The sequence below is a fragment of the Carassius gibelio genome, chromosome B9 (genome assembly GCF_023724105.1).
Source record: "Carassius gibelio isolate Cgi1373 ecotype wild population from Czech Republic chromosome B9, carGib1.2-hapl.c, whole genome shotgun sequence".
Taxonomy (NCBI): Eukaryota; Metazoa; Chordata; class Actinopteri; order Cypriniformes; family Cyprinidae; genus Carassius; species Carassius gibelio.
This window is the reverse complement of record NC_068404.1, coordinates 3,527,227-3,546,158: the sequence shown is the minus strand read 5'-3', so window position 1 is coordinate 3,546,158 and position 18,932 is coordinate 3,527,227. Positions and strand designations below refer to the sequence as shown.

General features: G+C 37.1%; 1 protein-coding gene across 6 annotated transcripts in view; it reads right to left on the bottom strand.

The window, feature by feature from the left end:
- Positions 1-18,932, bottom strand: part of LOC127964624 (formin-like protein 2) — a 67,501-nt gene that overhangs the window by 45,624 nt on the left and 2,945 nt on the right. The window lies entirely within an intron of this gene.

Genomic DNA, 18,932 nt, shown 5'->3' with positions numbered 1-18,932 from the left:
AAGTTCATGCCAAGTTCAAGTTTACAAAACAGCCGGCCCAATCCACACCAAAGTAACACCCTAATCTATCTTCAATGTTTCAGAGGCACATGATATAGACTCCTGGTGAACAAACATATCTAGACCGGGCAGATCATTTGTCATATCTGATGTAGTTAATTATATTTCCAAATGCAGATGGATAATTAGACAAGTAGATCCTGGCAGAGACAGATCGCCCACAGTCCGCTCACTGACCGTCTGATGATTATTACACACCTAAACAAGAGCTGGGCTCAACCCACTGATTCCAGTCAGTTCTGAAGACACAAAGGGTTCTGTATCTGTGAAGAGTCCAGCACTATTTAGGTTTAAATGGATACAAAATCTGATTACAAACTCTAAACAAATGTATTACATTTGTTGATAACACATTAGTATAGGAACCAATTCTCACTATTAATGAGTTGCTTATTAACATGCATATTACTAGACTAATGGCTGTTTATTAGTACTTAAAAAGCATATATTAATACCTTATTCTGCATGACCATATTCTAGATCACTTAACCCAACCCACTATTATTCTACTAAATTTTAATAAGCATATGCGACCCTTAAGTAGCACGAGTATATTTGTAGCATTAGTCAACAATACACAGTATGGGTCAAAATGATCAATATTTCTTTTATGCCAAAAATCATTAGGATATTAAGTAAAGATCATGTTCCATTTTTTACCGTAAATATATCAAAACTTAATTTTTGATTAGTAATATGCATTTCTAAGGACTTCATTTGGACAAATCTATGGGTGATTTTCTCAATATTTAGTTTTTTTTTTTTTTTTTTTTTTTTTTTTTTTTTTGCACCTTTCCAGATTTTAGAATAGTTGTTTCTCGGCCAAATATTGTCCTCATAAAAAAAAACATAGATCAATGGAAATCTTATTTATTCAGCTTTCAGATGATGTATAAATCTCAATTCCGGACACATTTACCATTATGACTGGTTTTGTGGTCCAGGGTCACATATAGTTAAAAAGTCATAGTTAATAGTAAGAATTGGTCCCCAAACTAAAGTGTCACCCCTATTTATTGTTGTCTGTACAATCATTTGGATAGAATAAACTCAATAGTCTAACATCTGAGCATTACTGATTTGGGATTTATTTTCTCTTAAACATAGCATTAAAATATGCTCTTTTTCTGTCCGAGTGCTTGTTTCTTGATCAGAATAAGTTGCAATGTGGACCAGACTTTATATTGACAATAAAAAAAAGGTCTGGCACTGCAAACAATTTGTTTAAAAGCATTGAAATAAATGTTTCAACATCTGAACTTAAGTGTCAAAAACTAAATATACCACCACTTCTGAGTCATCACAACCATATTTACCACCAGAAAATATGACTCTAAGATGGAAAACCCACTCATTTGGAAAAGAAGTTTCCAGGAACAACTGCTTAGCTGGCACACTGATGTCGTCTTGTAGGTATGGTCAGTTTGACCCTAAAAACCGAGCTCTGGCAGTACTTTGATCACCTGTGTCTGAGTGGCTTCGATGGGACGATCTCAAACATCCTGACCGCTCAAAAATCAAAATAAGCACCTACACATGCACCCCGCCCTGACCCAAACACCACTAAACACAGCTCTCCCAAAACTAGCACAGCTTGAGCATGAATAAAAGAGGGAGATATCATCATCATCATCACTTCATAGTGTGTGCAGGATTTAATGACGTGAGAAAGAAAACTTAGAGTTCAAATGAAGTAATGTACCATGCAACTCTGAAAAATGTGCAATCTTGTCATGCTTTTTAGACCATGGTAGCTATCTGTGTAACTATCGGCGCTCTATTATAGGTTGAAATTCTTTACAGTGCAAGTCAAGAAAGAACATGTTACATCAACGTTACAACATTTACATCAATCTTCCAAACAGAATTTAGAGTATTAACTTTTCAGTTTTTTATTTAACTTTTTGTTTTTTTTTCAGGTTCAGTAAAGATGAAGCTGTATTTGCATGAATGTATGCCTTTAGCTTGGTACTCAACAGGTTCCAAATTAAGAGAGATAATAATCAAATGAGATAAAGCACCTGTCATTTATAAGGTATTAGACTTGCTAGAAAGAAATGCTTTATGGTCCAATAACGACATTACCCCAAGAGATTTCCATAAAGAAAGAGGGGTGAATCTCTAGCTTATCATTACGAGAGTCATAATAGGACACACGGAAAGATAAATGAGCCTTTGTGCCAAAGTTTCCTAACTAAGAATTTCCTTCTGTTTTGGTCCCAGTTTAGACCTGATCTCTGGTCTATTTGGAGAACACTAATGAATCATGATTTTAGTCTATTTCTGAAGGGCTAATGTCTTGCTAAATTCAGCTCCAGTCTTCCCAAACACACCTGCCTGAAAATTTCTAGTTTCAAGCAGAGGTGTATGTTGTTTGATGGATGCATCTGTAGTGAATGTACAGTATGTTATGGCTTTAACAGGGCACTGCTATGATAGAGATCACATTAAACATTACACTTTAAAGTTATGAACAGGTGTCAACACCTCTAAACAAAGTCCCTCTATGGCAGCATAAATTTCCCTTTCTTGTCTCAGAATCACTGGATTTGTTAAATGAAGTCTCTGTCTGGTGTGAGTCTTGGATCTGAAGAGTTTCTCAGCATAAGGAGGAAGAGAGCAGCTCGCTCAGACTCAAATCTCTGCTCTTTCCTCTCAGTCAGGCATGTGATCACTCTTTATCACATTTCTCTGTGTCTGGTGGCGTCCAGACTGTCTCTTCCAGTGGACCAAAAACCCTATTAGTCTGGACTGAACTTTTATAGTAATAAATACCACCTGTGGTAAATCACAGTAAAAAAAAAAAATAGCAAATTCAAACAATGAATGTCATTTGGAGCTCTACGATGTGGAGCGACTGATCTTCAGTCGTAGCCTAGCGAGTGAGCACAAGCATCCCTTCCTCTTTATTACTAGTTTTAAAGTGAAATAAACATGAATGAACAAATCATGCATCACCAAACACAGTTTAAATTACTAAAAGACATCATTAACAGCTTGTAAACAATATGCATTGCTTGAGATATATCACACTATATACTCATTATATTTTACTTAAATTTATAAATCTATTATGAAACAAGTTATGGCGGCCACTGTGTCAATGTTTATATTTCAGCAAGATATAAGTTATAGAAGTTAATTTAAAAACTGCATTAGGGTTGCAAAGGGGTGGAACATTTTCTGAAACTTTCCAAAAATCCCTGTAATGTTAGCAAAAATTTCCACCCTAACCTGCATTATGTGCAATTTACATGTTTGCATACACATTTTTAATTTGAATGTTGATTATTATAGTTAAATAATTTAATATAAATAAATAGTTAAATAAAAAAATAAATAGTAATTGAATTTAAGTTTGGGCTCTGTTGTTAACTGTCACCTTATAGTAATGTAAAAGGGCCCCTATAGTTAAAAGCAGAAGCTGAGGTCAATTTTTATCTCTAAGAAAGTTTGAATTGTAACTGAATATCTTTAAATAAAAAGAAATTTGTCCAGTAATCCATTGTTTAGCTTTTTTTCCTCCTGCTCTACCGACATCATACTGAACCGTCGAGGTATGTACCAAACCGTCATATTGTATATATATATATATATATATATATATATATATATATATATATATATATATATATATATATATATATATATATATACTGCTTTTTTAGTTATCTTCCTGTTGTATCCAAAATCCTTAGCATATCCAAAACCTCCGAACAACTTGATGATGTAACAAAAAACTATGGACTCTCTCTTTTCTAGCACTTTAAATACAGTTGCTCCCTTACGCTTAAGGAAGGTTAAGAAAAACAGTTTGACACCGTGGTATAAAGAGCACACTCGCACCCTAAAGAGAGCAGCCCGAAAAATGGAGCACAGCTGGAGGAAAACAAAACTAGAGGTATTTTGTATTGCTTGGCGGGAAAGTAACCTATCCTACAGAAAAACATTAAAAACTGCTAGATCGGATTATTTTTCTTCTCTTTTAGAAGAAAACAAACATAACCCCAGGTATTTATTCAATACAGTGGCTAAATTAACGAAAAATAAAGCCTCAACAAGTGTTGAGATTTCCCAACACCACAGCAGTAATGACTTTATGAACTACTTTACTTCTAAAATCGATACTATTAGAGATAAAATTGCAACCATCAGCTACAGTATCTCATCAGACAGTGCACTATAGACCCCCTGAGGAACAGTTCCACTCATTCTCTACTATAGGAGAGGAAGAATTTTAAAAACTTGTTAAATCATCTAAACCAACAACATGTATGTTAGACCCTATACCATCTAAGCTCCTAAAAGAGGTGCTTCAGACATCATAGATCCTCTTCTGACTATTATTAATTCCTCATTGTCATTAGGATATGTCCCCAAAACCTTCAAACTGGCTGTTATTAAGCCTCTCATCGAAAAAACACAACTTGACCCCAAAGAACTAGTTAATTATAGACCAATCTCGAATCTCCCTTTTCTGTCCAAGATACTAGAAAAGGTGGTATCCTCACAATTATATTCCTTCTTAGAGAAAAATGGTATATGTGAGGATTTCCAGTCAGGATTTAGAGCGTATCATAGTACTGAGACTGCTCTCCTTAGAGTTACAAATGATCTGCTCTTATCATCTGATCGTGGGTGTATCGCTGTATTAGTTTTATTGGATCTTAGTGCTGCGTTTGACACAATTGACCACAATATTCTTTTGCATAGACTTGAACACTTTGTTGGCATCAGTGGAAGTGCATTAGCATGGTTTAAATCGTGCTTATATGACCGCCATCAGTTCGTAGCAGTGAATAAAGATGTATCATATCAATCACAAGTGCAGTATGGAGTACCTCAAGGCTCAGTACTAGGGCCGCTACTCTTCACGCGTTATATGTTACCCTTGGGAGATCTCATCAGGAAACATGGTGTTAGCTTTCACTGTTATGCTGATGATACTCAGCTCTATATTTCTTCGCAGCCCGGTGAAACACACCAATTTCAAAAACTAATGGAATGCATAGTCGATATAAAAAAACTGGATGACGAGTAATTTCTTACTTTCTAAATTCTGAAAAAAACAGAGGTGTTAATTATAGTACCAAAAAACTCTGCTTGTAATAACCTAGAACACTGTCTAAGACTTGATGGCTGCTCTGTCAATTCTTCGTCATCAGTTAGGAACCTCGGTGTGCTATTTGATCACAATCTTTCCTTGTAAATCTGCATTTTTCCATCTCAAAATATATCTAAATTGAATGAGCTCCTTTTACATTATAATCCTCTAAGTCCACTATGTTCTCAAAACTCAGGCAATTTGATAATACCTAGAATATCAAAATCAACTACGAGCGGCAGATCCTTTTGCTATTTGATGCCTAAACTCTGGAATAACCTACCTAACATTGTTCGGGAGGCAGACACACTCTTGCAGTTTAAATCTACATTAAAGACCCATCTCTTTAACCTGGCTTACACATAACATACTAATATGCTTTTAATATCCAAATCCGTTAAAGATTTTTAGGCTGCATTAATTAGGTCAAGCGTATACATATCCAGGCCAGATGGTGGATCAGCACCTAGAAAGGACCTCTACTGCCCTGAAAGACAGCGGAGACCAGGACAACTAGAGCCCCAGATACAGATCCCCTGTAAAGACCTTGTCTCAGAGGAGCACCAGGACAAGATCACAGGAAACAGATGAGTCTTCTTCACAATCCGACTTTGCTGCGGTCTGGAATTGAACTACTGGTTTCGTCTGGTCAGAGGAGAACTGGCCCCCAACTGAGCCTGGTTTCTCCCAAGGTTTTTTTTCTCCATTCTGTCACCGATGGAGTTTCGGTTCCCTGCCGCTGTCACCTCTGGCTTGCTTAGTTGGGGTCACTTCATCTACAGCGATATCGTTGACTTGATTGCAAATAAATGCATAGACACTATTTAACTGAACAGAGATGACATCACTGAATTCAATGATGAACTGCCTTTAACTATTATTTTGCATTATTGACACACTGTTTTCCTAATTAATGTTGCTCAGTTGCTTTGATGCAATGTATTTTGTTTAAAGCGCTATATAAATAAAGGTGACTTGACTTGAACTTGAATATATATATATATATATATATATATATATATATATACATTAAAAAGCAATTACTAAATGTAACAATTTAACATCCTTAATATCTGCCAATTTCTCTTCATCATAAAAAGACCCATTTTAATCAACAGTTTTGCCAGTAGTTTTGAGGGGAAACTGCGTAACAAGAAAGTCTCCATCTGGTACAAAAGTCCTCCCGCTCTTTACAGGCTTAACTAAACGATATCCCTACTTACAGATTAATGGCTAAATCCATTCCTGCAGAAACACTTGATGTTCCTCACTAATGTTTTCAAGAAACTGGTCAACAATTGACCGTATCAGTGACATCTGTACAGAGTGCAGTCAGAATCTGTCAGCACAGGGAAGTCAGCGACTGCAAACAGATGAGACCTCACACAGGAAATGATCTCTGTTTCTGTCTTTCGGTCCAAAGAATAAACGCTCCTCACAGATTTAGCCAGGTGGCGAGTGTCGTCCCGTAATTAGCGCAACATGTTTCCGTAATCCGGCCGATTCTGCGGGGCTACCCAGGTGTCCCCATCTGCTAGTGGATTAGTAGTGTAATCTCAGACCCCCGCTGTCTGCTCCACCCCAAAACAGACAATGAAAACTAGCTTACTACTTAGTGAATACTACACAATATCTACTGTACAGTATACTGGCCAAATTAATCCTTTAAATACTGTACAGTTAAGATGATTTATTCTCTTTTCCAGCAGCCAATTTATTTCTCCCTCTTTTATTCCCTTTCCAGGTGATATATCTCACTACACATCTGTCAGGTATATGATTCTGATCGGTCATTCTGCAATCAAACTGTATAATATAATCCTCAGAGGTGACTGATGTCCTAGAAATGTGTGCTAGTTTAATGTCTCTTGTATCACTTTTGTGTTCATTAACTTTAAATCAGTTTAGCACATCCATTTGGCAAACTGTTATATAATAAGTGGAGTAATTTCTGGTCATTTTGATTGTGTTGAGGTCCTGATCATTTTGATAATGACTGTACATGGTCTCTTAATGATATTGAAAATGATGTTTTAATTGTGTTTTGGGTTAATGATGTTTTAATTAAGGTTGGGGGTAAATATGCTTTGTTTCCTGCACATATATGACCACGTTTCAATTAGTGACTTCTACTATGTAGTAAAAGTATGTAGTTTGTGCTCTCACACAAGAAGCATTGAGTTCAGTTTGTCTTAAAGCCTTTATCAGATCCATCAACAGATAATACTAGACGCAGCTTGAAACTTAATGCAGCTATGCGCAGATCTGCTATCCAAGCAGCTTTTACAGGTACTTATCTATTTAAGTCACTTGTCCCAAAAGAAAGAAAGAAAGAAAGAAAGAAAGAAAGAAAGTAGAGTAAGTGAGGAGCAGAGTTGTAAAAGGGTGGGCTGCTGGATTATGATCATTCAGTCTCAAGTGTCTCAGCACACTAATAGTATGAAATGCTAAAGCATCACAATTACTAAGAGTAACCACAAACATAAACTCTAGAAACCAACAGACAACAACACAGCTGAGAAAAAACATCATAAACTGATTCCATTCATATAAAATCCATCATGTTACTTTATTATTACTGCGCTTAAAGGCTTCTGTCCAGAGTCGGCTGTACACATGTGATTTGTGCTGTCCTGTACAAATGCTGTTTGTGGGATCGAACCATATGACCCCAGTCTTGAGTAACACCCACGGCAGAATGTGAGGCATCAACTGTCTTTTTTGTTAGACTAAAAAAAGACATCTTAGTTAAGAACTGGAATGGTGGCATTCAAATAAATGCAAACCTTGAGCTAATTTTGACAATGTCTGTGCTGTTTCTCACTGAATGCGACCCAACATGTTTAGACACTGCCAGAACTTTCTAAGAAGACCACAACAATGATTAACTAGATTCAGTTGGTGGTTAATTTCAGTTGGTGAGTATGTCTAAAACTCTAAAAAGTCTAAAAAGGTTCAACTGGGTGACTTAAAACATCAGTCAATTCTTTGTGTTTGCGGAGACAAATATCAAACGTGAGAAGTGACTGGCTCGGAGTTTTATGTGTGTTGTAAAGGGTTCCACAAAATCCCCCTGAGATCTGACCGTCACACTCTGACAGAGCAGAACACACTGCTAATTCACACTCAGGACCTTTTAACCTCGTCACATGACACATCGCATCCATCTGAACCATTACACATGCAGCAAGACATACAGAGACAGACACTACCAGAACAAGATGGAGAGAGACGGTTTGATTTGTTAACAGTAGAAAAATTCAAAAACACAATTTTGTTCAAAGTTAATTCGTTTTTTGTTTATAATACATTAACTAATGTCAATTTAATTTAATTTGAAACGTTAAAATTGTATAAAAAAATAAACTAATTAAAATATTTTTAGAAATTGGTATTAAATTAATACTAATAAATAAATAAATAAATAAAATATTATTAATTAATTAATTAATACTCATCTCCAAACTCAACAAAAATGTGTTGAAGTCAATCAGCGTAAGATAAAAATGATCGCAAGTGTATTTATTTCTTGTCTCGGCAGTGTTTAGCACAGATGGCGTTGCTATGAAAAGCTTGTTTTGTTTACTGTGTTGAGATGTGCTGAGATCGCGTTTGGTCTCGTACAGTATCGCATACCTTTTTATCAGTGTCGTGCACTTGCTTAGCCATTTGTTGTGATAAACAGTAAAGTGTGTTCAGCTGAATTCATTTTCCATTTTGTCAAATGGGTATAAAAAAAGGATAGTGTGGCGATAGTGTAGTTTACACTCGCGGCAGAGTGTAAAGACCAACAACTCTACCGTGCAGGGACAACAGAAGGGACATAACTATCACTTTTGATTCGTCCTCTTTTCTACACCTTGCTTAATTTTCGTTTCAGTTTTAATGACCAACTCTATTTACTATTATTACCACTCACAAACCAAGCATCACACACTATAGGCAGCACAATCCTAACAACCTGCGTACTTTGCCTATATTCTCTGGGTATTAACAGCTCATTTGAATCACATTCAATTACTTTGACACACCCTTTTAAAATCCATTTTGTAGTTGTTTATCAACCCCAGGACCACTGGGTAACTTCTTGGATGAATTAGATGTGCTGCTCTCATCCTTTCCTGAGGATGGTATTCCCCTAGTTTTGCTTGGAGACTTCAACATCCACCTAGATAAAAACTTCCACACTCTGCTTGCCTCTTTTGATCTCAAGGGCATGTTAACTGCAGCTACTCACAAACCATCAACCAACTAAACCTTATTTACACATGACACTGCTCCACTGATCATGTACTCCACTACACACCTCGGATCACTTCCTCCTCACTCTTAAACACGGTTCCTGAAACAACACATACCCCTCCACATGTCAACTTTCGATGTAACCTATGCTCACTCACCCTCCCAGCTATCTGCTATGGTTTCATCTTCACTTCCTCCCGCTAAACAGTTAGCATCTCTTGATGCTTACAGTGCTACTGATACTTTCTGCTCCAATCTTACATCTTGTTTAGACACTGTCTGCCCCTTGTCTTCCAGGCCAGCCCATACCCCTTCTGCCCCTTGGCTGTCTGTTGTTCTCCGCGAACATCGCTCTAAGCTCAGTGCTGCTGGAAGGATTTGGTGCAAATCCTACTTACCGTAATGTGTATCAGTCACTCCTCTCTTCCTTCCCTGCTAATATCTCCAATGCTAAAAGGACCTACTATCATAGCTAAATTAACAATTCGTTTAACTCTTGCATGCTCTTTAAAACATTTGTCCTCCATCATTTGTCCTCCTCCTCCTCTTGATTATATCACTCTGCTGAGAAACAACATTTTTAAAAGTTCCTAGAATGCTACAAATTGTAACAATATTTAGTCCACGCCCCATCCAGTGAAACGCACAATTTACAAGATTTTAAGAGCATGAAAATCTGACTAAATCCCCATGAGAACCTACAGTGTTACACATAATCGAACACAACAGGTAAATGCCATTATCGTGGAGTAAATATATTTACTCTGCTTTTTAAAAATGCCATGTAGCCTGTGTTTCATATGCGTTCGGCCAATCAGCGTAAACTTATATCACTGATATTTCCTATAGAACTGTTTTAGACTCTACTCTGAAGTAGGAGCTAAATTAGTTCCCCCAAACACAGTTCCTAAAACCAAGTAAGTTCCTAGTTCCTGCTGTATGAACGTGCCAAAAACTAGGAACTTCCGCCATTAGTTTTAGGAACTATGAAAAGGTTTCTCCAGTGCAAAAGCACCTAATGATAGCAGCTTTTCTGCAAAACAGGTAGTACCGATTTAGTTCAATAGCTGCTGATGGAGGTCCAGTGTGTATTTATGTAAGCACTCTGGGAAGGACATCAAAGGTTCCTATTTCCAACATGTTTTGAAGCGCTAAGCATTGCAGCCAATCACAGACATTTCTGTTGAGCGCATGAGCGCAATGGCCAACCAGCCAAGTTTAGTTAATTAGTCAAAATTAGTTTTGTGTGGAATCCATGGCAGCTTTCATTGGCCAACATTTTGACCGACAAACAGCCAATCAAATTTCATTTCATTCAGCATCGCGTTTTTTGTTGCCACAGTAACAGGCCGTTATTTTAACGGTGTGTAAAACTCTTTAAAATATTTTAAAGATTCTATGCTGCAAACTTTAAATATTTCTTTACTTTACTTATTAAATGTTTATTTGATCCTGATAAGTGATTGTCGTCACAATTGTAAACTCAACGGCGCGTCATCTTTGTTTCCAGGTTGAGCATTAAAGAACGCAGCACACACGTCTCCCGGGAATCCTGTAGAATTCAACCAATCCGATGACAACTTTGACACTCCTGAAGTATTTCCACTTTTGTGCCCCATATGCATCAGACGTTTAACCAACGTAGGCATGACGTCTAAGGCTGACTAGTCAAAATATACTACGCTCACAAATCCTTCCATCATAACAAACAAAGCGTAAATAGAAAGTAGAACAGACAGACAGACATTTCTTCATGCAACACAGCACACACTGGAAAGTTTCTGGATTGATAACAGTGTTTAAATGTGAAACTGAATTTAAAACTTTTGAACCATAGCAACAGAAAGGACAAAAAAACAGATACTGCATTCGTTCTTGTAGCTTAGACATTAAATATATAAATCCCAATCTTTTTTGTTGGTTTTCTCGGTACCAAAATTGGACCTGAGAACTTTAACATTACTGGTACTGGTCCCAACTAACCAAATGTTGGCATTGTGACAACACATACTCATTTATAAACAGAATAGGCTACTTTTCATAGAAATCTGCATGCCTGGCAACCTCATGTGGGTCACAATCAGTTTAGTTTGATTTAATCAAGGTATCCTTGGACACAAATGTATGTCAAATGACATTTTTAAAAGCAAGCAGCATGTTGTTTGCCTTACATGTCCCACAGTCAGGCTCATGCTCTCTAAGTAGACAGCTCCTAACCAGAATAAGCTGCAATGTGAAGCAGAATTATAAATTCTGGCTGTATTCTATACATGGCCACTATAACTCAAATGAACCTTGTTTCCCTCATGATGCATTGCGGGCACAAGGACACCAAATATCAGGATCCTGAATTGGCACAAAAGCAAACCTCCCTAAGATCAAATGACAGGAACTTGCATTTGTCAAGCTGGATCTGTACAAACTAGTTATTCAACAATCGTATTCGCACTTTTCTTCATCTCTCTCTTTTTGAGCAATTAAGTACTCTTATGCTTTGGTACAGTCAGGATAACATCCGGATTCACAAACACTTGGCCTGGCCAAAGAAAACACCCACACACACTTCCCCACCATCTGTGCATGGAGCTCGGGCCACGCTGGAGCTGCTCGCAGCTGTCACCTTGGCCGACACCGTTATCCTGAAAGCTCCCATAATGCACTGCATGACAATGACGAGGGCAGAGAGCCCAGCATCCAGTCTGAGCAGTCACTGTTCACTGATGAAGATGCCAGACTGGCCTGTGACATCATCTCCTCGCGCTCAGTACAGTGAGTGACACAATACATGAGACAAAAGAGCAAACAATGTGTGGCACTCGGAGTTAATCAGTACACAGATACCCATCACATCTACTGATCGTGCAGGTCTTTCAGGGCTATAAAACAACCATAAAACGGGCTAAATTGCACCCTTAGATTTTATGAGGGTCTCTTAGGTTCGCTGCCTGCTTGAGAGTTTGATAGGCTACTGAAATCAACAGGCAGTACTATTACTATTAGAAATCATTAACCATCATTTGTTTTGCTGGCATACATGCTTTTGAGCTGTTAAATATATTTTTGACTTGAATAAAACAAGATGAGTTAGACTATTATTTTTAGGTGACCTTGTTTTCAGTGTGGCAGGTTTAGAGCATTGGTATGCATTGATATGATTTTTATTTATTTATTTTATTTATTTATTTTTTTATGGAATTTTAATGGAACTTATTGTACAAGAGATAAATGTTGATATCTTATACAGTATGTATACGTTCAGGGCAAAAGACTGTGATATTCTTAATTTACATTTAAATGTAAAAATGTCCAAAGTGGCGACTGAATCATAAGTTGAATCATAAACTGAAATATTTTTGAGCATACTAAAGAGTTGACTGACATCCAACTGGCGTTGAATTTGAAACTTAACCCAGATCTAATTTTGTTCAAACCCAGAACACTATTAATTATAATATCAGTTATTCTCATTATCATTTTTTTTTTTATTAATATTGAAATATAATTAAAACATAGCAATACATTTAAGTCATAATTGTTGTAAGAGATTGTATGACAGTCTGGTTAAACGCTTAAAGGAAGACCTGATACAGTGTATCTGATCTACTACATTATATACTATATACAGTGGGGCTCGAAAGTTTGGGCCCCCCTTGCAGAATCTGTGAAAATGCGAGTAATTTTCAAAAAAATAAGAGAGATCATACTAAATGCATGTTATATTTTATTTAGTACTGTCCTGAGTAAGATATTGTACATAAAAGATATTAACATTTAGTCCACAAGACAAAAAAAATGCTGAAATTATTAAAATAACCCCACTCAAAAGTTTGGGAACCCTTGGTTCTTAGTACTGTATTCTGTTACCTGATGATCCTCGACTGTCTTTCTGTTTTGTGATGGTTGTGCATGACTCCCTTGTTTGTTCTGAAAAGTTAAACTGAGAACTGTTCTTCAGAAAAAATATTTAAGGTCCTGCAGTTTTCCAGCATCTTTGCATATTTGAACCCTTTCAAGCTGTATAGTTTTTATTCATATCAATTTTACTTTACATTTAAATCATTTTGTTATGTGCTTTTTTTGTGTGTTTTGTTTTCATTTGTGTAATATTTTTAAATAATTTGAGCACTTCAACTATAAAAATCCCTAGCCTTTCTCTCACCCCTCCAGCTAGAGTTGATATTCTGCTCTACTATGGCTAATTAGCTGAGAGAACAGCCTGCCCCTAAACGACCCTGTGGGACCCTGGATGGACAGACAGAAGAGAGGAGAGGAAGGTCCTGCGGGCTCGTGCCAGGCTCTGCTCTGAGACTGAATAAAGAGTGTGTGTGTGTGTGTCTGGCGGCTGCACAGGAGCCACAGCTGTTCTCAAGCGTCTGCTGAAGGGTGAGCAGCTATTGTTCAGTTAGATTCATTAAGAGTCAGCAGAACAGGCCTGTGACCACAACACAACACAAACATGACTTTGCTTAAACAGTACAAAACATAAAACATATTGATTGATAGATTTTTAAAACTTACTGACCTAAAGAGAAAGCGAACATCACATTTAGAAAAAAACAAATTTGATTTAGTTGCAAAGCAGAACAAAGTGTAGTGTTCATCACTACAGTCTTCAGTGTCACGTGATCCTTCAGAAATTATTCTGATATGCTGATCTTCTGATCAATGTCGAACTTACCATCAAACTTACAGCTTTATAACACAGTCTAGAACCAGAATATCAACACAGTTCTGTTTCGCAAACACTAAAGGCTGTTGTCTGAAGCACAACAGGACTGGTAAAAGACAGATATTATAGTATTATGACATAAGCTTTCAATGATGTAACGCTGATGTCATCGACATATTGTCTAGCACCAGTGCTCACTCTAAACACTTTACGTACACATGTTTGACAAATAATGGACTTATTCTTCCAATGAACAACTGACATTACAAAAAGGACAGTAGACAAATGAAATACACAATAGAGAACGTTACTCTAAGAGAAAAGTCAGCAGGCTGCACATTACATCACTTTCCCAAATAACTCAATCCATTCGATTACAGAAGAAGTGTGCTTTTAAAGTGTATATATACTGTATAGGAGTATATAAAGGAGATAGGCTCGTTATCATAATGGAGGCTATAATATAACATGTAAGTCAAATGTTGAGTATGATGTGTATGAATTGTGTTCTCCAAACTGAAATTAGCATATATTCGGAAGCCAAGACTTTCGGGAAGCTGTTGGATAACAAGTGAACATAATAAAATGACACCTACATACATACATGAGTCATCCGTGCACACTGTTCCCAGGACGAGGTTAAACAGCGTTTTTTATATGCCATAACTGATTAATAAAATGTCTTGTTTTGATATTTTTGTGTTACTTTCGTGTTTAATAATGTGAAACCATCTCTACTTATTTTGTTACTCAAGCAAACATAGAGATATTGTCTGAAAATCATACTTTCTTTATAACTCAGCGAACACAACTTTAGTGAAGTTTCTTTGTTCATTAGGATCATTCTCTCTATTTTTAACCAGAGCTAAATTCTCAGAGGGGATTCTGTAAAGCCCGTATGGGGGGTTGCCCCCTCTTTACAGGACAAACAGTCTCCGTGTTTAATTCACAGCATCTGGCTAACAAAAGCACACTGAGTGATCCTTTAATAGAGGACTCAAGACTCGGCTCACTCTGTGTGGCCCGCACACCGCTCGAAAATTGGCCTTCCCTTCTCTTCAGATGATTAAACATGAAGACAGTCAAACTGAGAGATCAAATGCTCCTTTTTGCATCAAGCACAATCACAGTTGAATGAGGAAACTGTGGTAAACATGATACGAAAATCACTACAACATGAACTCGAAGAAAAAAGACAACCACAAACTCCAACTCTGTAATATCTCAGTTGTTCCTTCTACACAATAATCTGATTCATTTGAGAGCGAATGGAGAAAAGACCTGTCGAAACTCAGATCGGATTTGCCAGAAGTAAGAGACAAGCATTTCTCATTGAATACTTTCAAGAGCAACTAATGCAATCTATTATATCCACTGAACTGTACCTTTATCCTTTTGGGACATTTTCCAAGATGTTTCATTAATTTTGTTCATGTGAAATTGGCTTCTGAGAACCATAAGCAAAAGAATAGCATAAATGTTAACGCAAATGTTTAAATAAAGTGAACTTAAGGGCTTTTGCTGGTGCATGCTGTTAGTAAATATTGTTTTGTATAAATATTATTTTTTTATAAATATTCATTTATTTATTTTTAATCATTGCATTTAAACTTGTTACGTTTGTTTTAATGAATTAGCCTTTTCTCAACTCACCGACCCCTACAGTTCTCCCGTCACAAACCCTCGGGGATTCATGAGCCCCAGTTTGGGATTCTTTGCTTTGAAAGTTTAATATTCACACACAACCCAACAATCAGACAAAAAAAAGACATAATACAGAAGAGCACATATCATAATAACCCACTGATTAAAACAAGCCCTTTTAATGTACTGATCTGAGTAAATGCATATTAAAATCTCAGCTATAAACTTCCACAGCGTTTCCATCGAGCGATTCATGGAAAAACTACTGCATTTTTACAGATATATGTCACCTTCCTGCAGCCCAATGAGAAATGTTAGACAGTAAGCCAACATCTGACTCATATTGGGGGGATTTGGTGGTCTAGGAAATCTAATGTCTGACATTTCAGTGGTAGATTTAGGGACACATTGCATAATAAGTGCGTAAGATGAGGTAGACAAACAGCACGACTCACTTATAAACAGAGCCATCTGTGCAGGGCTTTAGTCAAGCTCATGAGCTCATTTTTAAAAGGTGAAAGTGAATCTCTACAACATTATTTTTGAAGCAAATGTCTAAATGACTTGTTTCAATCAAGGTAAGTCTTGTGTTTTGGAACAGAGATTTTCCTGTTGTTTCTCAGATTAATTACTCATGGCAAACCTGACTGTCTTACAAGCAATAAACTTGCATTGTGAGACACATTCCTCTTTAAAGCTGTAGTGAAGCCCATCGTCGTTCTTTACCATGCAGAAACGGTGAACAGCAGTGTGCGACTGCTATAGTAACCACACTAATGAGAACTAATTCACAAACTACAGCTGAAGAAAAAAGACTGCTGGGCAAAGACTGAACATGATACCAAGAAACAACTGAACCCAGTACAGTTGTTAAATGTGTTAAAAATTACTGTGACTGAAAATGAGATGATCTGAATTGATAAAACATGAAGGTGCCCTATCGTACACCTGGCGCAAAGAGCGGAGCAGGTGTTTTTGCTCATTTTTTATTTTATTAAAAGGCGTGTAAATAATATGCATCTATAGGTGGGTGCACCGCGTGCGTACACTTTGCTTATTGCACGAAGAGGGACATGCAGGAACTAGCCATGGTGCAATTGCAACTGGCTTTTATAGGGGATGGGAGATGAGACTCTAATTGGTTTATTGCATGTTAGGCCCAAAAAACACCCATTACTCATTAAAAGAATAGGGCCAACCCGTTTAGACCATGTGCCCAGCCGCGCCAACCATTTTCCCATCATTAAACTATCAAAAGTGAATTCGGACATTCCCTGAGTGCACCTGCACCGTGCACTTTCAACTATGTGCTTAGATCGTAAAAATAGGGACCGAAGACTGTAAGAGTGTACGGTTACAAACCCAGCGTCATTTAGTACAACTATATGTAAGCTATATTTCCCTAAAAAATATACAAAGCAAAATATGTTTGCTTGATCATCCTTACTAACTAATGCAGTGTGTTTAGAGAAGGAATATATATATATAAATATATATATATATATATATACATATTTTTTTTAATTCTAACACCAGCTGTTTTTAAAGATGAGGAGTTTTATTCCACTTGACCTGCTATAGCCTAGTTGTCTGCACATTATAAAGTGGGATAGGAGAAAATATGTTAACATCAAAAACACCACACACACACACACACACACACACACACAAAGTCAAATAACAAACGGCCTCGTTTTCATGGCCGAGGTCACATGTTGAGTTGCTGTGAGCTCTGATTTCAGAGCAGTACTGCAGCATGAACTGTGCAGCAAGACTAAAGGGCTTTTCTCAGTGGACATTAGTTAAAAAGACACTCCCTTCACTGTTTTAGATGAGTAATAGATATATTAGATGATAATGTTGACTAAGGGTGAGCGAAACAGCACTCTTTTGGTGTCTCGTGACAAGCCTAAATCTTCAACTATGTAACTTTCATTGATTTACCTGTTTGCCTATACAGTATACAGTATACAGTATATTACATATACATTTATATACAGTTTGTGTATTCAATCCCTGTCTTTGAGTTTATTTCTAGCATACAAATTTGGGGTCAAATCTGTGTTTTAGACAAAATAAGACAAATTGCAAAAACTGAGTGAATTGTGATATATTATGAATGAACCTGACCTCCTAAATCAGCCAAAAGCAAAGAATGACCCAAAAGAACCCTAAACACACACTGAATCCCTGAGATTTCAAAATCTAGCATCTAATATCTGGATCTAACTAATGGAATAAAAAAGTGCCAACTCCACAAAACATTATACAGTATGAGCTGAAAATCATCCTGACCCAGTTGGACTCAAAATATCTTTCCATCAACACGAAGAAAGCTAGAAACACGGCAAGCAGCTACTTATGAAGTCTGAGAACATGTAAGATGCATCATAAAAGCAGATGAAGAAATATCACCTCTACTGCTCAGATGCATGACAATAAATCTGATCATTCAGCTTCAAAAATTGCTTCACAGTAGCACATTGCTTATTACAATTATTGTGACTTTGATGCACTAAGTTTTACCCAAGCTATATAAATGCACAGTTGGTTTTAATTCAGATCTGTGTTTGTTGCAGCTGAGCAGCTTGAACTCAATGAAGATTACACTAGCTGGCTTGTGACCCCCAGGTCATTTCAGTTCAAGACCTTTATATTCAAGACTATCTGCTATCTGCTAACCGTCAGAAATTCCTCTCAGAGAGAAAGCAGCACTCAAGCAGGAGTCGATAAAAGGATCTTTCTCACTCAGTAAGGTCCGTGGGTTGACACGCACCAGGGCTTTAATAGCAGTAAATAGCACTCAAAGCTGCGATTACAGTGCTAAAGTGTTCCTAATGTCTCAACCACAGCCTGCCAAGAAAAAAGACATCATCTCTGCGAGCGGCCGCCAGTCTCTGACAGGACACTTCTCCCAGAGAGACGTGCGCTCTGCATCACTGATCGCTCGACTCTGCATGAGGACTCAAACATTGTCAAATAAACTCTGCGGGTGATTAACAGTGACACTAGAGAATGGTTAGGGTAAATATTATCTGTATTTCTGCATAGGTTTAACCTACAATCTTAAAAATGTTGGGAATAAAAAATAAAATTACAGTCAGGTGTGTGATTAGCAATGTATGGGCTGGAATTTCGGACATGTTTGTAATGTTTTAATATCTTGATCCCTTGTAGTCATATATAGTAGATTAGAGCTGGGCGATGATAATA